At 33.3% G+C, this 20,538-nt stretch overlaps 1 non-coding gene across 1 annotated transcript; it reads right to left on the reverse strand.

Moving 5' to 3' along the window:
* Positions 1-7,682: 7,682 nt before the first annotated feature.
* On the reverse strand, positions 7,683-7,789 carry LOC121205545 (small nucleolar RNA R71). Its single transcript, XR_005900621.1, has one exon. It is a non-coding gene; the product is annotated as a small nucleolar RNA R71 (small nucleolar RNA).
* Between the last annotated feature and the right edge of the window lie 12,749 nt (positions 7,790-20,538).

Consider the following 20,538-nt stretch of genomic DNA (forward strand, 5'->3'; position numbering starts at 1 on the left):
AACAATATTGACTAAGATTCAAAATAAATTTGGAAGAAGATGTAATACCGCTTACTTTTCATACTCACAGATCATCACAACAAACACCCTTCTTAACATATAGGTATACATCTTTTTTTCATGAAAATCCCTTAAGACTTTATTCAACTCTTATTCTAGAGCATATAAATTGTAACAGCCCGATTTAGACCCTATTCGGAATGGTGGTTTCGGGACCACGAATCTGAGTCAAAAAAATATTTAAAAATTATTTTCAATGTTCATTAGGTGTGAATTTATATGTGTGAGATTTTCGTGATTTAATTTTGTCTCTAGGGTGCTCGATTAAATAAAAGGACTTAATTGCATAAAATGAAAATTTGATGGTTTAATGTGTAAGGACCAAATTGAATGTGTCTTTATAATTTGAAGTATTTATGTTGAAATTATGCCATCGAATAAATGAATGGATGGTAATGGCAAGCATTATTAAGTTGTTATATTAAATCATTAAGGTTATTGTAACACCCCGAACCCGAGACCGTCACCGGAGTCGAACACGAGGTGTTAGCAGACTTTAACCACTTACAAAAAAAAATTCCCAGACACTGCCAATCTGCGTACTAGTCGCTTTAAAAATCATATCTTGAGTTTCACAACTTGAAAATTAGTTTTGTAATTTTTCCCTGAAACCAGACTCATATGTCCATCTACATATTTTTTTCTAGAATTTTTGGTCAGGCCAATTAGTACAGTTTATTAGTCAAAGTCTCCCATGTTACAAGGATCGACTACACTGACCTTTGCGCATTACGACTTGGATATCTCCCTGCACAGGGCTTCAATACTGATGACGTTTGTTTCTATAGAAACTAGACTCAGAGAGGAATCCATAAATATATGGCATGACTCCTAATTATCTCTGGTTAATTTATAATGAATTTCCAAAGTCGGAACAGGGAATCCAGAAACCGTTCTGGCCCTTTCTCACGAGAACCTAAATATCTCTTAACATACTGTCCATATGATCATTTCGTTACTTTCCTATGAAAATAGATTCATCAAGGTTCGTTTACATAATTTATTCACTATTTAATTCCAATCCTACTATTTTTAGTGATTTTCCAAATCTACATCACTGCTGCTGCTAGCATCTGCCTTTAAGGTAGACTTTACCTATTTCATAGTTTCCATGATTCAACTAGCCCTTTTAGCATAAATAGCACAAATCATGATAGCGATTAACCATTCCATACCAAATGATTATAACATTATGCTCAAACATATATAAGCCATTTTCGCATGGCTATATACATTAACCAAAATATTCTTCCGCCACTAGTCTATTTTATACATGCCATAAGACAATCCGAAACATAGCAGTACCAAACAGTGGATAGTGATAGTGTGACTAGTTGCTGACGATCCCCGAGCCTGTAGCTTCGCAATGAGATCTATAAAACAGAGGAAACAGAGTAAACGGAGTAAGCATTACAATGCTTAGTAAGTTTTAAGCAGTGTCAACAGATAACAATCAAATTATAACATAGTTGTTCGTATTTTTATTTCACTCTTCCTTCGGGCATAACATCCCTTTACCGAATCTGCACATCTCATCATATACAATAGGCAGATAAACTTTCACATAAAAGTGAGCTCATGTGACATAGATATATCGTATGATTTCACATCACATCTCACACTGATCCGATGTCACATAATCATAGGAATAGTCTCATAGATTGCTTTCGTATGCATCACATAACTACCTTATGATTTAGTGCAAATCAAGCTCACATATAAACTTGAAGTACATACCTGTTTAATCTTTCGTATTGAATATATTTATAAGCAATTCTTATTACGAAGTCTTACCCGGACATAATCTCCACACGAAGTTATCGGGTCTTACCCGGACAAAATCCCCACACGTAGTCATCGGGTCTTTAGAGCTCGGATATAGTACAAGCACGAAGCTTAAGGACATTAATCAGTGATAATATTCTCGCATAAAGCCTGCGGGGTTTTAACCCGGATATAGTACTGACACAAATGCCTTTCGGGACTTATCACATTTATGCACTTTCACATCCATTACGTTGGCCACTCGGCCCTGTCACATATATACACTTTCACATTCATCACATCGGCCATTAGGCCTTATCACATATATACACTTTCACATTCATCGCATCGGCCATTAGGCCTTATCACATATATACACTTTCACATTCATCACATCGGCCATTAGGCCTTATTACATATATACACTTTCACATTCATCACATCGGCTATTAGGCCTTATCACACATATACACTTTCACATTCATCACATCGGCTATTAGGCCTTATTACATATATACATACACTTTCACATTCATCACATCGGCCATTAGGCCTTATTACATATATACACTTTCACATTCATCACATCGGCTATTAGGCCTTATCACACATATACACTCTCTTGGCTGAATCTACATCTATCATTTTCCAATATCACAATTTAGAATTCACGTATGGGTTTAATCGATAGCTTATGAGCAACTAGAACAAGTTTATCAAGGTTTACAACACAATCTCAAATTCAGCACAAGCTGTTTTTCCTGAGCAATAGTCACTAAATCATTTATAACTGGAGCTAAAAAACTCCAAATCACTTTCCGTTAATTTTTCCTGAATATAGACTCGTATATCTTCCATCCATAAAATTTCCAGAATTTTAGGTTTGGCCAATCAATACCAGATTTTTCTTAAAGTTTCCCCTGTTCCACTGTTTGACTAATCTGACCACTCTTCACTACGAATCAAATTTCTCATTTTACAGAATTCAAAATGTGTTGTATTTGATTTTATTTGAAACTAGACTCATTAAGGAGTCTAAGAATATAAATTTTATCTTATAACCATTTTTTTACAATTTATAATGATTTTCTAAAAACAGAACAGGGGATTTCGGAGTCATTCTGACACCGTCTCACACAACTTTAAATATCTCATTATCGGAAATTCCTTTGCTTACACGGTTTCTTTTATAAGAAACTAGACTCATTAAGCTTTAATTTCATGTCTCATTCAGCCTCTAATTCAAGTCCATAAATTTATGGTGATTTTCTAAAGTCACGTTATTGCTGCTGTCCGAAGCAGACTATTTCAAATTGCCTTTAAATTCCCAAGCTCAAACACTTAAGAACTTACCATTTGAGCTTAGAACATATCATGGTCACATCATATCTTATTAAATCAGCTCATCATGTCCTATTATAATTGAATTTACTCAACGTTTAAACACTTAAAACTTACCTCGGAAGTTGCCGAACGATTACGACGGCTCTTCGATCACTTTTTTCCTTTCCCTTATCCAACTTTGATCCTCTAGGCTCTTGAGCTAAATCAAACAAATTTACTTCATGATACATTCGGCCTTGGCAACAATTTCATTAGAAATCCTTATTAGCCACTTCATCAATCAATTATATCATCTACTTAATATTTCATAACTTATCATGCTAGCTGAATATTATTTATTCAAGTTCATCATCTTCATATTCGGCATTAGCATCAAATATAATAGCCCATTTCTTCCCACTTTGAATTTATGCATCCATTTAATCATAGTTTGTTTAAGCACTCATACAACAAGATTTATCCAATTTAACAAGAAACAAAAACTTTATTCCTCCATAGCTACAATGGCCGAAAGATCTAGACATCTCAATACCGAAATTTCTAACATGGGTTGCCTAAAGAATTTGGTAGGGAGTTCAAATTTATCTAGCATTTCAAGTAATTTAACACATCCATATAGCTAACATGCTAGTAGTATCAAGGCATCAACTAAAATTTTGAAGCCTCTTAGCCGAATCCTAACTCTCCAACAACTCTAATTTCATCCATGAGATAAATAGAAGTAGGCTAACACTCCAAAGGATGTGTAAACCTCCAAAAGCAACATTGAACATACCTTAATCTCAAGAACCACCTTGGCCGAACTTCCCCTCTTCTTCTTCCTTCCATTCGGCCATGTTGAACAACAAAGGAAGAATTTTGTTTTTCCTCCCCTTTCTCTAGTCACGGCAATGGGGAGTAAGGGGGAGACAACTTTGGTTTCTCCTCCCACTCCCCTCATATTTTATTATTCTTCCCACACATATTAGCATAAAATGTCTTTAATATGTTTTTTTTAATACTTATTTCCTATTATAAAACCATGTAGTCATTATAATATTAATACAAAATGCATATGCTTTGTATCCCATACCCTCATGGCCGGCCACTTCCTCTAAAGTGGGGAATTTGACATGCAAACCCATCATTTCACAACATGCATTATTAGGCCACTTTACATTTGCCTAGCACATTTCCAAATTTTCTCACATAAGTCCTATTTGATAAAATTCACTTACCATTAACAAAATTCAAACATGAAATTTTCACACATGCATATGTACATATAATGAGCATCAACTATGACGGTTAATTATCTTTATGACTCGGTTTAGTGGTCCCGAAACCACTTTCCGACTAGGGTCACTTTAGGGGTGTCACAGTTATATTAGTAAATAAATAATAAAATTCGACTCAACACGGGTATGCTAAAATTTTGTGTATTTTGCGTTTTGTGCAATAGGGACTAAATTATAAAAAGTGTAAATGTTAGGGGTAAAATGATCATTTTCCCTATGTGTTTTTGGACTAAATTGAATGAGATTATATTGAATTAGTTTATTTTGAATACATTTAGATCAAGAACCAAAGAAATCGGATTTGGATCGGAGAAAACTAAAATCATCGATTAATCGTCCCGTTCCAATTACCGTTTTCCGAGGCAAGTTTATAAGCAAATAAACATAGTTATTTTTTTAATAAAAATAAATTGCATGTGCTGAATTGATATATTGGAGAATGTGTAAATGATAGCCAAATATGTGTACACTTGGGAACTATTTTTACGATTCGATTCGACCAAGATTTGACGTCCGATAAGCCCTTTACGAACCTTAGGAATAGCTAAGGTACATATGTCATGACATAGGATTTCCGATATGTGTTCTCATGGAAGACCACGTCTGGGATGTTGGCATCGATATGTGATTTTGAGTAAGACCATGTTTGAGACATCGGTATTGTAATTGTGATTCGTGTAAGACCCTATCTGGGAGAGTGGCATCGACATGTGATTACATGTAAGACCACGTCTAGGATGTTGGCATTGTATGATATGTGTTATAATCTGAGTATCCTTTTTAATTCCTAATAGTTCAACGGGCAAGGATAAGTTACGAATGAATGTGGAAACAAGTTAAAGTGAACAGGTATGTGACAATTTATTACCTTTTCGAAAATAAGGTAAGTTGATTGTTTGATATGTGATACAAGTTATAAATGACGTTAATAGTAGTGATTGTGTATATGAAAATCTATATGTGGATTAATGTATAAGTATGCAATATTAATGTTTGATTTTTGAGCTTATATTCGTCCTAATGTTACATGAAGAATAAATTGAAATGTGAAATTCATATTGATATTAAAGGATATATGTGCATTCGATTAGTAAGTATTTGAAATGTGAACCTTGAACGTGTTTAATAGGAAGTATATATATTCGGCACAATAAGGTTTATGTGATATTAAACATGTTAATGAATCAATGTGTGTTTGGAAATGTTATAATTTATGTATAGATAAATGTTTGGTAATTAAATTGCATAAGTATGGCTTGGTTATGCCTTAATAAATTATCAATGCCATTGAGATAATATTTGAATTAAGAATTGAGCTATGAATGAAGTGAATGAAACCATATGTTTAAGTATATGATTGGTCATATTTGGTTTAACGATATATATATGTATGATATGTGATAAACCGTATTTTATACATATTTTTATCCCAGGCTTAGCGCATTAATGGATGGTTTCTCCTTAGATTTGGTGAATTCGATGCTCCTAATACTTTAATTTCATGTTCCATACTTAGGTGAGTGTAGGAGAGTAAAAAGAGTGAGAAACGGGCCGAAAACGGAGAAAATAGACCCAAGTGGGAAATCAACACGGCTTAGAGGGGGGACGCAGAGTAGGAAGCAAGGAATTACTCAAGGGAAGCCGACTGATCCATCTCAGAAGCCGGATTCATCATCAAGACTGAAGATCTCCCTTCAAGTTCCTTCAGGAGTTTTGGGTTTTCTTATGTTTTGTTATCTTTATGATTTTGAGATGTTTTCTTTCATAGGTATGGACTAAACCCCCTAAATACATAAGGGGAATAAAACCTAAGACGGATCTTGTTATTATTATCTGAATTGTATGATAAACATTTGACTTGTTCTTAATTATGTGTTTTTAATTCTTGTTTTAATATTCCAGGATATTGATTCAAGCTAAGCTCTTACTCAGAGGAGGAATTCTAAGAGTAAAATTGTCATACTTAAGCAGAGTTGATTGCGCACCTAGAGATAGGGTGACAAGATTTTGTTGGATTAGGGTGAAACCTAATAAGAGAATCCATAGATCAAGTTAATGCAATTCTAGGGTGTTAATTAGAAAGAGATTTCAATTATTCAACCTAGGGTTAGACGTTATTAGTCTCGAGAGAGATAATAATATAACTTAGGGATTTCTACGGATCAAGTCAAATGAATAAATCGTCTGATTCAGAGTCAAATAACATGTGAAGTCTAGGTGGATTTTTCCTTAGGTATTGTCTTAATCAATCGAATTTTCCCAAAAGTATTTTTCCAAATTTTCTTTCTTTGCATTCTTAGTTTAATAATTAGTTTAGATAACCAAACCTATTAATTTTTAGGCTAGATAATAAAAAGGAAGTAAATAATAGTACTCGTGGTTCCTTTGGGTTCGACAATCGATCTTGCTGAACTATACTACTATTCGATAGGTACACTTGCCTTAATCGTGATAATAAGTTAGTCTCAAGAACGATTCATTCATAAATCTTTAAAACCTGTCACGAATATCACGTACCAAGTTTTTGGCGCCGTTGCCGGGGAACTAGGATATTAGGAACACTCGATTTTTATTACTTTAGCCATTTTACTTTTATTGCAATTTAAATTTTTATTTTCTTTTCTAATTCTTCATTTATTCTCTTCTGACAGGTTTTTCTAGTTTATGACCAGAAGAAACCCGTCAGGACCATTACTGTTCGATAGTGAGATCGATCGCACAGTTTGCAGAAACCAAAGAGAAATAAAGCGAAGCTTACGATACACAGAGGAAGAGCAAGAGGACGATACTTCAACCACAATAGAAGAGATGGCTGAAAACCAAGAAAATCCACTACCTCTTGCGATTGCTATTAATCAAAATCCTGCTCCGCGCACTATGTATGATTATGCTAAACCTTCTTTAACAGGAACTGAATCGAGCATAGTTAGACCCATTGTAGCTGCAAATACTTTTGAACTGAAACCTAACATAATTCAAATGATACCGCAATTTGTTCAGTTTGATGGTTTGCAGGACGAAGATCCTAACGCTCACTTGGCAAACTTTTTGGAACTATGTGATACATTTAAAATTAATGGCGTTTCTGATGACGCCATTCGCCTTCGAATATTCCATTTTTCATTGAAAAACAAAGCTAAATAGTGGTTGAATTCGTTACCACGAGGGTCAATCACTACTTGGGAACAAATGTCCGAAAAGTTTTTATTAAAATATTTTTTGCCGGCTAAAACGGCTAAATTATGTAATGATATCTCTTCTTTTGTACAGATGGATTTAGAAACACTCTATGGTGCATGGGAGAGATACAAGGACCTCTTGAGAAGATGCCCTCACCATGAGTTACCACTCTGGCTACAGGTTCAAACGTTTCATAATGGCCTGAATCCTTCGACTCAACAAATGGTTGATGCAGTGCTGGCGGAACCATCAATAATAAGACACTTGAAGATGCCTATGAATTTATAGAAGAGATATCACTGAATAATTATCAATGGCAAGTCATAAGGACAAAGCCAACGAAAACAGCCGGCGTTTATAACATCAATTTGGTCACCATGCTCTCTAATCAGGTAGAACTCTTGAATAAGAAAATTGATGTTTTCTTAGTTCTTCACAGATTCACCCAGTAATGCAGTGTGAAGCAAGTGGATGTAGACCAAGCAATTCAGATTACTCACCCTATGGTTACAACATGGAGAACGAGCAGTTAAATTACATGGGTAATAATCTTCGATCTCAAAATAATCCTTATAATAATACTTATAATGCAGGATGGAGAAACCACCCAAATTTCTCATGGGGAGGCTAAGGGAATCAGAGACCACCACCTCCAGGCTTCCAACAACCACCCTACCAACAAGAGAAAAAGCTGAACCTTGAGGAGATGCTAACAAAATTCATCTTGGTGTCAGAAACTCATTTCCAGAATACCGAGACAGCCCTTAAAAATCAACAAGCATCAATCCAATGGCTCAAAACTCAGATCGGCCAACTCACCAAACTGATTTCTGAATGACCACAAGGTAGCCTGCCGAGTAACACAGAACCTAACCCAAGGGAATAACTCAATGCGATTACCACTCATGACAAGGAAGGGTTAGTTGAGCCTGCACCAGAACAGAAGCAAGACATTATGGTAAGTCAAGATAAAGGTGAGGTGGACCACAATGACCAAAAACCAGTAAGTAAAGAGTACAAACCCCGTGTGCCATACCCAAACGGTACAAGGAAAGACCGTACAGAAGAACAATTCGGTAAATTCCTTAAATTATTAAAAAAGTTACATATTAACTTACCGTTTATTGAAACTCTTTCGCAGATGCTAAATGCAATCAAATTTTTAAAGGAGCTTTTAACAAATAAACGAAAGTTGGATGAGGCGTCGCATGTGGAGTTGAATGCAGTTTGCTCAACCATATTACAGAATAAGCTACCCAATAAATTGAAAGATCCAGGGAGTTTGGCGATTCCTTGTTTAATTGGTAGTTTAGATGTTCATAATACATTGGCTGACTTAGGGGCAAGCATCAATGTTATGCCTTATAAAATGTTTAAATAGCTAGGTCTTGGGAAACCCAAACAAACTAGGATGAGCATTTTATCTGGCTGATAAAACTATTAGATTTCCTAGAGGTATCATTGAAGATGTTCTTGTTAAGATCGATAAATTTATATACCTAGTAGACTTTGTTGTTCTAGACATGGAAGAGGATAGTAACGCACCTTTAATTTTAGGACAACCCTTTTTAGCGACTGCTAGAACCATTATTGATGTTGGTACAAGTGAACTCACACTTCGTGTGGGAGACAAAACAATCACCCTTCAAGCTCGTAATTCAAGTAACACATCAAAAATCGAAGGTGGTTGTATAAATCATTCTACTAGTACTGATCATGTGGTGAAACCCTCTATGCAGGAAACAGTTTCGAAGAACACATATGAGCCATGTTCAAATTACAATAAAAGACCTATCTATGAAGAACGAAGGCTACAAATTGAGGAGCTAGATGAATGGCGGACACAGAAATCGAGAACACCCGATAAACCAAAATCGAGCCAGGACAAGCTCAATACCTCACCAAATCAACTTAAGGTTGGAGACAAAGTACTACTAGATGCAGCAGATCCTCGCATTGCCACTTCTGAACCTAATGAAGAAATTCCTCTTACAGTACTCAGTATTTTCCCATACGGTACAGTCAAGGTAATTCATCCCAAATTTGACACATTTAAGGTAAACAATACTCGTCTTAAACCTTATGTTGATAAAGTTGATAGCAGGGATGAGGATGTAAACTACTCGTACCACCCTGACCATGCAAAACAAAGGTAAGTCCAGCTTAAGTGTAACACCCCTAGCCCGAGTCCGATTGCCGGTTTAGGCTATGAGGTATTACCGCGCCAAACAATTAAATTTTTTTTTGTCTATATAATCAATCAACAAAGACAGAAATTAAGCTGAGACATACTGATCTTTAAGTTATATAAATGACATTTTCATATGGCTAAAATATTTACAATACAAAACATAACCGTCACCGGCCTAACCTATACATGCCATACCAAGGCCAAAATATAACTGTACCAAAAAGATCGATAGTATGATGAACTGCTGATGATCCCCGAGTCGGTGGCCAAAATTGACAATCTATAAAACAAAGAAATAAAATAAAACGGAGTAAGCTTTCGAGGCTTAGTAAGTTTTAAGTGTTTCAAACAATTAAAACGTATCATTTAAAATCTAACATTAAGTATCACAAGAACCCAAATTTAATTTGTAAATTACTTGGCCAAAAACTCACAAGTACATTAATTATAACCCATTGGCCGAATATATATATATACATGAATACACAAGAAAATTCTCAGTACATATTTCACTATACTATATGGTTCATAAAATTTCTTTAAGACACATGCTTTTACAATGACATACATTGACCAAATAAGTCATTCTCTTATTCATAAATACGGTATCCATTCACATACATATACACACACTCACATATATATATACCATTCTTTGATACTAATAATTCGTTTTGAAGTTAATTCACTTATGAGTACGTAATACGTACCTTAGCAGGTATAATATATATAATACTTACTCGCACGGATATTCAATGTCGTAATCATACTTAACTTACTGACACCGGTCCTATCAAGTCTTAGGACTCGAAACACATATTTAGCACAGCCTACAGGTTTTTAACCCGGATGTCGTTCCAGCACGAACCCTGCGGGTCTTTCAGCCCGGATACAATTCCAGCACGAAGCCTACGGGTCTTTAAGCCTGGATACAATTCCAGCACGAAGCCTGTGGGTCTTTAAGCCCGGATACAATTCCACATCAAATAACATGTTTTTTTTATCGTATTCTAACACATTTTATAGAACATTTCACATTATTAGTAGCCATTGGCTACATTCGGACATGAGCTTCTTATGAACACCATTATTTCATTTCAGCTTAAAATCATGCATGAATATCACACGTACCTTTCATCAATCAAGCTTAACCCTAATTTACCATTCAACTTAATTCAAATAGAACCAAAAAGATCAAAATTCATGTAGTATATATATGTCAAGGCATTATAAATTTTATACTAAAGGCGATTACTCAAAACTTACCTTGTATCTTTCTGAACAAATTTCGGGTTGGCTATTCCGCGACTTTAGCTTTTCCCTTATCTTAGGTTGCCCCTCTATGCTCTTGAGCTTAATCAAGGCTAGGAAGGGGTAGCCGAATGTTTGTTTTCCCCCCTTCTCTTCTTGAAATTTTCGGCCAAAGAAATCAAAGGATGAACCAACTTTTGTTTCTCCTCCCCACTAAGCCATTATTCTTTTATTTTTATTCTTTAATTCATTTAGTTTAAATTAATGTTAATATAATATACATATAATATATATGAATCAACTACATGGCCGGCCACTAAAGAAAAATGGATAATTTGACATGCAAGTCCATTTTTTTTAACATGCATTAGTAGACCATATTTAAAATTACCTGTCACATTTCACAATTGTCTCACATAAGTCCTATTTAATAAATTTTACATACAATAAGCATAAGATATAACGGTTAATTATTTTTGTGATTCGGTTTTGTGGTCCCGAAACCACTTTCCGACTAGGGTCAAACATAGGGCTGTCACATTAAGACTATAAATAAGTGCTTCTCGGGAGGCACCCCGAGCACTAACGGTGTTAACTTCTTTAAATTTTAGTATTTAACATTTAATTCACTAATTGAGTCACTGAACACAGGATTTTTAGAACCACACGGCCAGGCACACGGGCGTGTCGTAGGTCGTGCACATACCACGGGATGCAACACGGTCGTGGATACGGTCGTGTGAAAACAGGGCAAAAATTTTTCCCCAGCGCGGGATGCGATAAGTTGCCATGGCCGTGCGACATGGCCGTGGGCAAAACTGCCAAAATAACATGGGCGTGCGACATGCCCGTGTTTTGAAACCGTGGGCAAACCTGTGAATTTAGAACAGGCATTCGACACGCCCGTGCCTAGCCCCATGGTCGACACTGTTAAAATAACACGGGCGTGTGCCTATATACACGGCATGGGAGAAGCAAACGAAGATTGACACGGCCATGCAACATGGCCGTGTACACCAATGCGCCCAATTTTGAAAACCACGAAACGCACGGGCTAAAATGAAGGCACACGGGCGTGCCCCACGATCGTGTACCCTAATTTCTCTAAAAACACCTATTATTTATATTATTTTTATCTTTATATTTTGAAATTACTTTTTATTTCCTTTTAATACTATTTTATCTTGAGTTTTTACAATTTTTATTTTCGGCTATTTCATTACGAGTAATTATGCTCCATTATATTTCCTAAAGAGTTCCTGATTTTATCACAGTTATAAAGAGCTCCAAAGCTCATCATCGCATAAGAACCAAAAACTCCACTAGGAAAGGACTTATGGACTAATGAACCTCTACCACCACCGGAGTATCCTTTTCCAATCTCATCATTGCCTTGACCGATTATTCTCCATAACTCCAATTCAAAGAGTTCATTCATCATTCAGGAAGTTTCACTTTTCTCCCTATCTTATGATTATTTATATATCTATCTTTTTCAATATATCTATCTTTGTACATTGAGGGCAATGTACATCTTAAGTGTGGGGGGGTCTTTTATATCATTATCAGAAATCCCTGAATTATGTCTTATTCTCACGTGAATCACTCATATCACTATTAGAATGAATTTTAATTAATTTATGATTTTTATTGATATGTCTTGAATTAAAACATAGGCATTTATGCATTGATTGTTTAAACTTTAAGACATTAGGAAATCCAGCATGATAAGTTAATTTTGGAGGAATTATAAACTTTGAGGTTGTTTCCCTAAGTTTAGGTATTATCATGAGTTGAAATTCACAAGTTTAAACATCAAAAATCCATAATTTTTGTGAGATCTTGAGGCTTTAGAGCATATTTTATTTCTTTCATGCTCACTTTTATTATGAGTGCGTCAGTATTGATTTGTTATTCTAGAACTTGCTTGATTATGCATGTCAAGACCACACCATTTGATTTGATATGTCAAGATGATAAAGGCACTTAGGTTTAACCCACTCACTCCATAAAAGCTTACCTTCATAATTGACCCTTAGTGAACCCCTTTGAGCCTAACAAACCATTAATTGATTTACCCTCAATATTAACCCATAACCCATTATTGTTGAAATCCCCCAATTTGATCCCTATTTTTGTCGAGATTTGATTTGAACAAATTGCTTAACTATGTTTTGTTCTTCTAAATATTTAACTTGTTCTTTAAAAAAAACAATACTTACATACATATTAGTAGTAATTCGTCATTTTTGAGCTTGAGTGTTAATTCCATATTCTGATAAGAAGCTCACTTGTATTCAATTGATGACTAGTTATTTTTCTAGCTATGTAATTTTTCAATTAAATCTCGATTCTAACCTCTTCTTTCAGCTTGTGACCACACCCCCTAACAAAGCCACGTTACAACCCTCTAAAAACCCTTTTTGATTAATGTATCAGCTCAATATATAGTGGTGGAATTTGATTTTCAAGCAAGCCTATGGCAATAGCTTTTCATATTGACTAATGTGTGCTTTAATTGATGTCCTTAAACACCTCAAGTGATTAGAGTGAATCTTTAGTGAGGATGTTAAAGTCTGTGATATTTTGATCAAAGGTAATCACTTAGATAAGGGGAGACACCTATGTTTTCGTGATAAAATGCTCAACTTGGAATGTTTGAAACTTTGATGTACTCTTAGTTGAATTTTCAATGTATGAATACTTATGGATTATTTTGAGATATTATTGATAGGGTTATAAATTGAGAAGAATTTATTTTGATTATGAGTTGAGGATTTTTCTTGAGGACAAGCAAATGCTTAAGTGTGGGGGTATTTGATAAACCGTAATTTCTACATATTTTTATCCCATGCTTAGCGCATTAATGGATGGTTTCTCCATTTTCGGCCCATTTCTCGCACGAGTGTATCCCACAGCCGTGTTCCTTTGGCAGGATCGAAGCACGACTTACACGGGTAGACTACACGCCCGTGCCTGTTCAACAGCCTTGACCACGGGCTAGAGTTATCGCACACAGGCATGTCCCTGCCGAGCCCAAGTATAACCCTATTCGAAAAAGGCCAATTTTGAGGGGTCTTAGGCATTCTTAAGCCTATTTAAACACCATAGGAGGAACTTAGAGGGGGGACGCAGGGTAGGAAGCAAGGAATTACTCAAGGTAAGCCAATTGATCCATCGCAGAAGCTAGATTCATCATCAAGACTGAAGATCTCCCTTTAAGTTCCTTCAGGAGTTTTGGGTTTTCTTATGTTTTGTTATCTTTATGCTTTTGAGATGTTTTCTTTCATAAGTATGAACTAAACCCCCTAAATACCTAAGGGGAATGAAACCTAAGACAGATCTTGTTATTATTATCTGAATTGTATGATAAATATTTGATTTGTTCTTAATTATGTGTTCTTAATCCTTGTTATAATATTCCAGGATATTGATTCAAGCTAAGATCTTATTCAGAGGAGGAATAGACCCTGTCTAAGAGTAAAATTGTCATAATTAAGCGGAGTTGATTGCGCTTCTAGAGATAGGGTGACAAGATCTTGTCAGATTAGGGTGAAACCTAATAAGGGAATCCATAGATCGAGTTAATGCAATTTTAGGGTGTTAATTAGAAAGAGATTTCAATTATTCAACCTAGGGTTAGACGTTATTGTCTCGTGAGAGATAATAATATAACTTAGGGATTTCTACGGATCAAGTCAAATGAATAAATCGTCTGATTCAGAGTCAAATAACATGTGAAGTCTAGGTGGATTTTTCCTTAGGTATTGTCTTAATCAATCGAATTTTCCCAAAAGTATTTTCCCAAATTTTTTTTCTGTGCATTCTTAGTTTAGTAATTAGTTTAGATAACAAAACCTCTTAATTTTTAGGCTAGATAATAAAAAGGAAGTAAATACTAGTACTCGTGGTTCCTTTAGGTTTAGCAATCCGGTCTTGCTAAACTATACTACTGTTCGATAGGTACACTTTCCTTAATCGTGATAATAAGTTAGTCTCAAGAACGATTCATTCATAAATATTTAAAACCTGTCACGAATATCACATACCAATATGGAAATGTGAATTTCATACTTATGCCAAAGTTTGTATGTGCATTTGTCTATATGGTAATTGAATGTGAAATTATGACTAAGGAAATATGAATTGTATAAATGTATTATGATAGTATGTATTCGGTCAAGTGAAATTTTTATTGATATTGAGTAGGAAAGATGATTTTGGATAAAGAACGAATGCATGTTTGGGCAAAACTTAATTCATGCTTAGTTATATGTGGATATTTGAATTTACAAGTATGCTTTGGTTATGTCTTATTAAATTATTTTTTTTATTGATTTAATATTTGTTTATGACTTACTAAGCTAAGATAGCTTACTCTGTGTGTGTATTTTTACTTCTATTTATACATTTTGGAGACTAGTTGCAGGCTCGGGGATCATCAGCGAAGTCTATCACACTATTGACTGCTTTCGATACTATTAAAAGTTGAATTAGAAACCTATGGCATGTATAGGCTATACTACTTTTCGAATATGGTTGAAGTTGTATATATATGTATAAGCCATGCGAAAATAGCTTGTCTATTTTGTTAATCTTAGAATTTATGCTTTGGCTTAATGTTTGGTTGTGGTTTTGGTTGATTTGGTTTTGGTATATATAGGTATGGTTATGTTTGATATTTTAATCATGAGTTTATTGATTCAAATATGTCTTGTATTTGGTTTTATTGAGAAATGGGATTTTGTGCATATATGGCTAAAACTTTGGTTTTATAATGATAGGTATAAAATTTGATTTATAGTGTACTTTCATTGAATAGCCGAATATAAAATGACTTAACATGGTCTTGTGATTTGGAAAAAGTATAATTCCTATATTTATTTTAAAGCATATGAATTTAACTTGTTTATATTTGACAATTGTATTTGGGTTTTGACCATTTGACTAGTAAATTTGGATGCTTTGTTGTGTGTTTTTAAATTATGTTAGTTTATTAATAATTATTTCCGCGTAAGAGATATATGTTTAAGACATGACATTTATATATAATGGATGTGTTAGCTTATTAAAATTCTTTCATTAAGTAAAGAAATGGATAAGAATTATGTTGGTAAATTAATCACGATTTGGTATTTATATAACATATAAGTATATGAAGTGATGGGTTGATTTATATATAATTGTATGTGCTTAGTTGAATATGTATTTGTTGAATTGGTCTTGAATATGAAGTTTGTTACATTGCAAATACATAGTTGTATTGTTATTAATGTGATATGAAAATTTTGGATAATGTTTGGAATTAGTTCTATGTAAGAATATATGCTTGCAAAGGGATTTAGCAAGTTAAAAGTGGACATTGAAATATGAATTACTATATACGGCTAAGGTTTTGTAAAGTGACTAAATGAATAGTACTTTAAGTTATAAGGAATTAAGTTTGTTATTTTCTAAATGGTGCCAAATGGAACTTGCCAAAAAAAAATGAGATGTGTTTGAATATCTTTATTTATTATGTCTTATATATGTGTTTATAGATTGTAGTATTATATTATATTTATGGTATGAACAAATGCAATGTGATAAAATGATATGTTCGGTGCTTATTGCTTATGAATTATAAATCTGATTATGTGTTTAGAAAGTACCACAATATGATTTGCAAAGAGATTAATTTAGTTTTATTTATATTAATAATTATTGTTTTAAGAGTTTCAATAAAATTATGCATATGATTATTCGGAAGTTATGTTTCATCTGGTAATACCTCGTAACTCCTTTCCAACAACGGATACAGGTTAGGGGTGTTACATCAATACCTTATCACGGTTATACATATTACAGATCTACTAGAACTAACTTATATCCTATCATAGAGACAAACATTCAGATTCATAACTTACCAGATATTTCTGACAGTTCACACCACCTTGACTTGGCAAAATACAACTTACCGGCAATCAGATAGAACATGCCACTAAGAATTAAGTGTTCGCCATGAGGGCGTTTCTTAAAAGTGCACCACGAAGGCGTTCCTTATGAAGTTTGCCACAAAGGCTTTCTTTCATATTACGCAACTAAGGCTTTCTGTCCTACGTATTAACGATATGGAGTTTCCTAAATTCATGTTATTTGAGGTTTGCCCATCATCATCCGGGGACATGTTCCTTTCAGAAAGTACCATGGTCATGGACTTTTCCTTTCAGAAGTCGTATTTAAAGTCCCGACAGACCTCTTTAGACTCCACCATGGTAAACAGACCCAAACTCACTTGACCAACTTTTTATGCATTGACACTATGTAAGACATCACACTTTGATCCATTAACAACACCCGACTAACTCACATCTTGTAACAACCCATTTTTCAGTAATATCAAAAATAGTGGTTTTGGGACCACAAATCCGACGAATGAATCCGTAAATATTATTATTTGATATTTACGAGTCGAATGTAGTAGTATATTTAATTTTAATATGATAATTTTTACTAATTGAATGAATAGTTAATTTCAAGTGGTTGCTCCTAGAGTTAAGTGGTTTTGGAAAACAAGGTATCGGGACCTCGTTTCTGTAAATCAAGCCAGTAAATATTTTTACTAAATATTTATAGAGTGATTATATAGGTGTATTAAAATTTGGTCTAGAAATTTTGATGTCTAGATAGTTAATTGAAGAAAAAGGACTAAATTGTAAAAGTTGCAAAAGTTAGTCACTATTAATTTATTTATGCTTAATTTACATAAAACCATGGTTGGAAGGCCTTATGTTGCAGTTAGACCATAATGAAATGGCTTGTACGGTTAGTGCATATTTTTATAGTATATTTTTTTAATTAAGTTAAATTTTAATTAAAATAAAAACATGAAAAAAAATTGGTCTTTATTCATGTTTTTCCCTCAATACCAAAACACCACCATTGTTGAAGAAACCAAAAAGCTTCAAATACATTTAGACAATTGGCCATGCATGGTAAGCTTTCCAAAGTCGATTTTTCGTAATTTTTATGTTTTTTGAGATCACTACAACTAGGTCCAGCTAACCCATACCTCCATTTTTGAAACTGGTAATGATTTTGGACTTTACCATTAATGAATCTTAGTTATTTTTTATGCTAAATGATGAATTTGTAGTCTTTGTTTGTTGATTAGGATTAGTTTGTGAAGTGATTTATTTTAGTTTTTAATTAAATGGCTAATTTGTTAAAATATCAAAATTTGCATGGAATTCTTGTGAATTTTGAATAATTATGGACTATACTAGTATAGGAAGAAATTCAACTAGCATGGGAAATTGTGAAATTTTGATAAATTTAGAATTTCGAGTTTAGGGAGTAAATTGGAATAAATGTAAAAGTTCAAGGAAAACATGTAAATAATGAAAAATTAAGGGTCACATGCACATAAATAAGTTGAATATGTATTTGAATTTGATATATTAAATTTAGTCATTATATAGATCAAGAATTGAATCGTTCGGAGGATAACAAAAGAAAAGGGAAAATCGCGGATTAGTCCCTACGAGTCAACCGATTACGTATCTTAGGTAAGTTCATAGAATAGTTATGTTCTATTAAGAATTAGTTAATTAATTTGAGGTTGAATTATTAATATTGAATTGATGATATTAACTGGTTACGGTTGTATGTAAGGTGAGTAAGACTTAATTGAAATATGATGAATAAATACATATAATTTATATGTTTCGGAAAGAAAATAATCAAATTACAGCAAGTGTATTGGAATAATTTTTGAAGTGCTTCCGAGTTACAATGTTATGAAATCTGATAAATGCCTGTTTGAATGTAGTAAACTATCAGAATACGATTGGCATGCCAATAGGGTTATTTGCATGCTATACGGGATATATGTGATGGTACGAAGATATTACTGAATATACTAGAATCCAGCAATTGTTGCAGATTACCAAGTTATACTGGTGTGGTGGAGAGATGTATTGATGCTGATTATATGATGCCTATGGGCTTTGCACTTTGGTGCTCTGGTGTGTTGTAGTTTGAGCTCTTACAAGCATTTTGGTGTGGTGTAGCTACCCATGTATCTGTATCTGTTTAGTATAGTTCATCGGTCCATATGTTGAAAATATATATGTATTGAATTCATGAATTATTTGGAGATGATATGTTTATATGAATATTGAAATGTTAAGTGATGAAATTGAATAATTAATGATTATCTGTTTAAGAATTGTTCGAAGCGATATTAAAACGACTGGAAAGTTTATAGTTATACGTATTAAATGCATACCTTGTAAATGCGATATTGGTAACAAAGTTGTGTGCATAAAAGAAATGGAATATGAATATGAATTGACATGATCAATTGGTTAATACGATTTATATGTTGAATCTTTCCTAATTGAATGATATGTGAAATGCTCACCTTATTGTTGTAAATGTCTTGACAGGAAATACGTATTAAATTAGTTACATTTGTTTACTTAATTGTAAAATGAGGTAAGAATTTGTTTAAGTATTTATGAACTTACTAACTATATAAGCTTACTCTGTTATATTTATTGTTTTCTGTAGTTTTCATTTTGTAGAACTGGTTCGACGAATCAACTTCAAGGCTCACACTATCAAGCTTCTATTTGATATTTTTAACTTGATTATTTCAGTTTGTGGCATGTATACAAAATTTTGAAGTTGTCAAATTTAAAATTTTAGTTAAATATGTTAAAAAAAATACATACAGACATTATAAACTAAGCATACATATGTATTTTTAGAAAAATTGATGATTTATGTTTTGATTTTAAATGCTTATAAAATATTATATTATGTTGAATTAAGTAACAATTTATTCAAATTTAAATACTATAATTATTATAATATAAGAATATATTTGATACTATTGTTTAAATTTTATAATCGATCAAATCCACATAAAAATTCTTTAACAGTGAATCTAAATAAAAGTGCCCATTAATCATTTAAACCACAAAACAAGTTAAAAAGTGCAGGTACCTAACTAAAATAGAATAAAAAATAAAATTTAACATAAATGATTATATTTTCTCAATATGAAAAAATAAGTGATATTATTTGTTAATATATGTGTTTAGTTTAGTTTTTAATCTTATTTCAGTCCAAGTACGTGTTTAGTTTTATTGATAAGAAAAAAAATATTGACGTTTAAAAAATGGGTCAAAAATAAGCCAAACAAAATCCAAAAAGGTGATTTCTAACATTCTTTGAGCAACCCCAAATGAAAAATCAACTATATCATAACAACGTCTGATAATAGCTACACTAACATATTTTAATTAAAAAATTAAAAATATCGAAAATGACTAAACATGATAAAAGAAAATAGTATACCACATAATGATCTGATAATGTCTCGCCCGAACTCTTTTTTACTAGAAAAAGTTGGATTGTTGAGCGGTAGAAAGATGTCCTGATGAAGTTGATATCTGCAAAATAATTATTTAGCTTAATCAATGT

This window comes from Gossypium hirsutum, chromosome A08 (genome assembly GCF_007990345.1).
Source record: "Gossypium hirsutum isolate 1008001.06 chromosome A08, Gossypium_hirsutum_v2.1, whole genome shotgun sequence".
In the NCBI taxonomy this organism is placed as follows: Eukaryota; Viridiplantae; Streptophyta; class Magnoliopsida; order Malvales; family Malvaceae; genus Gossypium; species Gossypium hirsutum.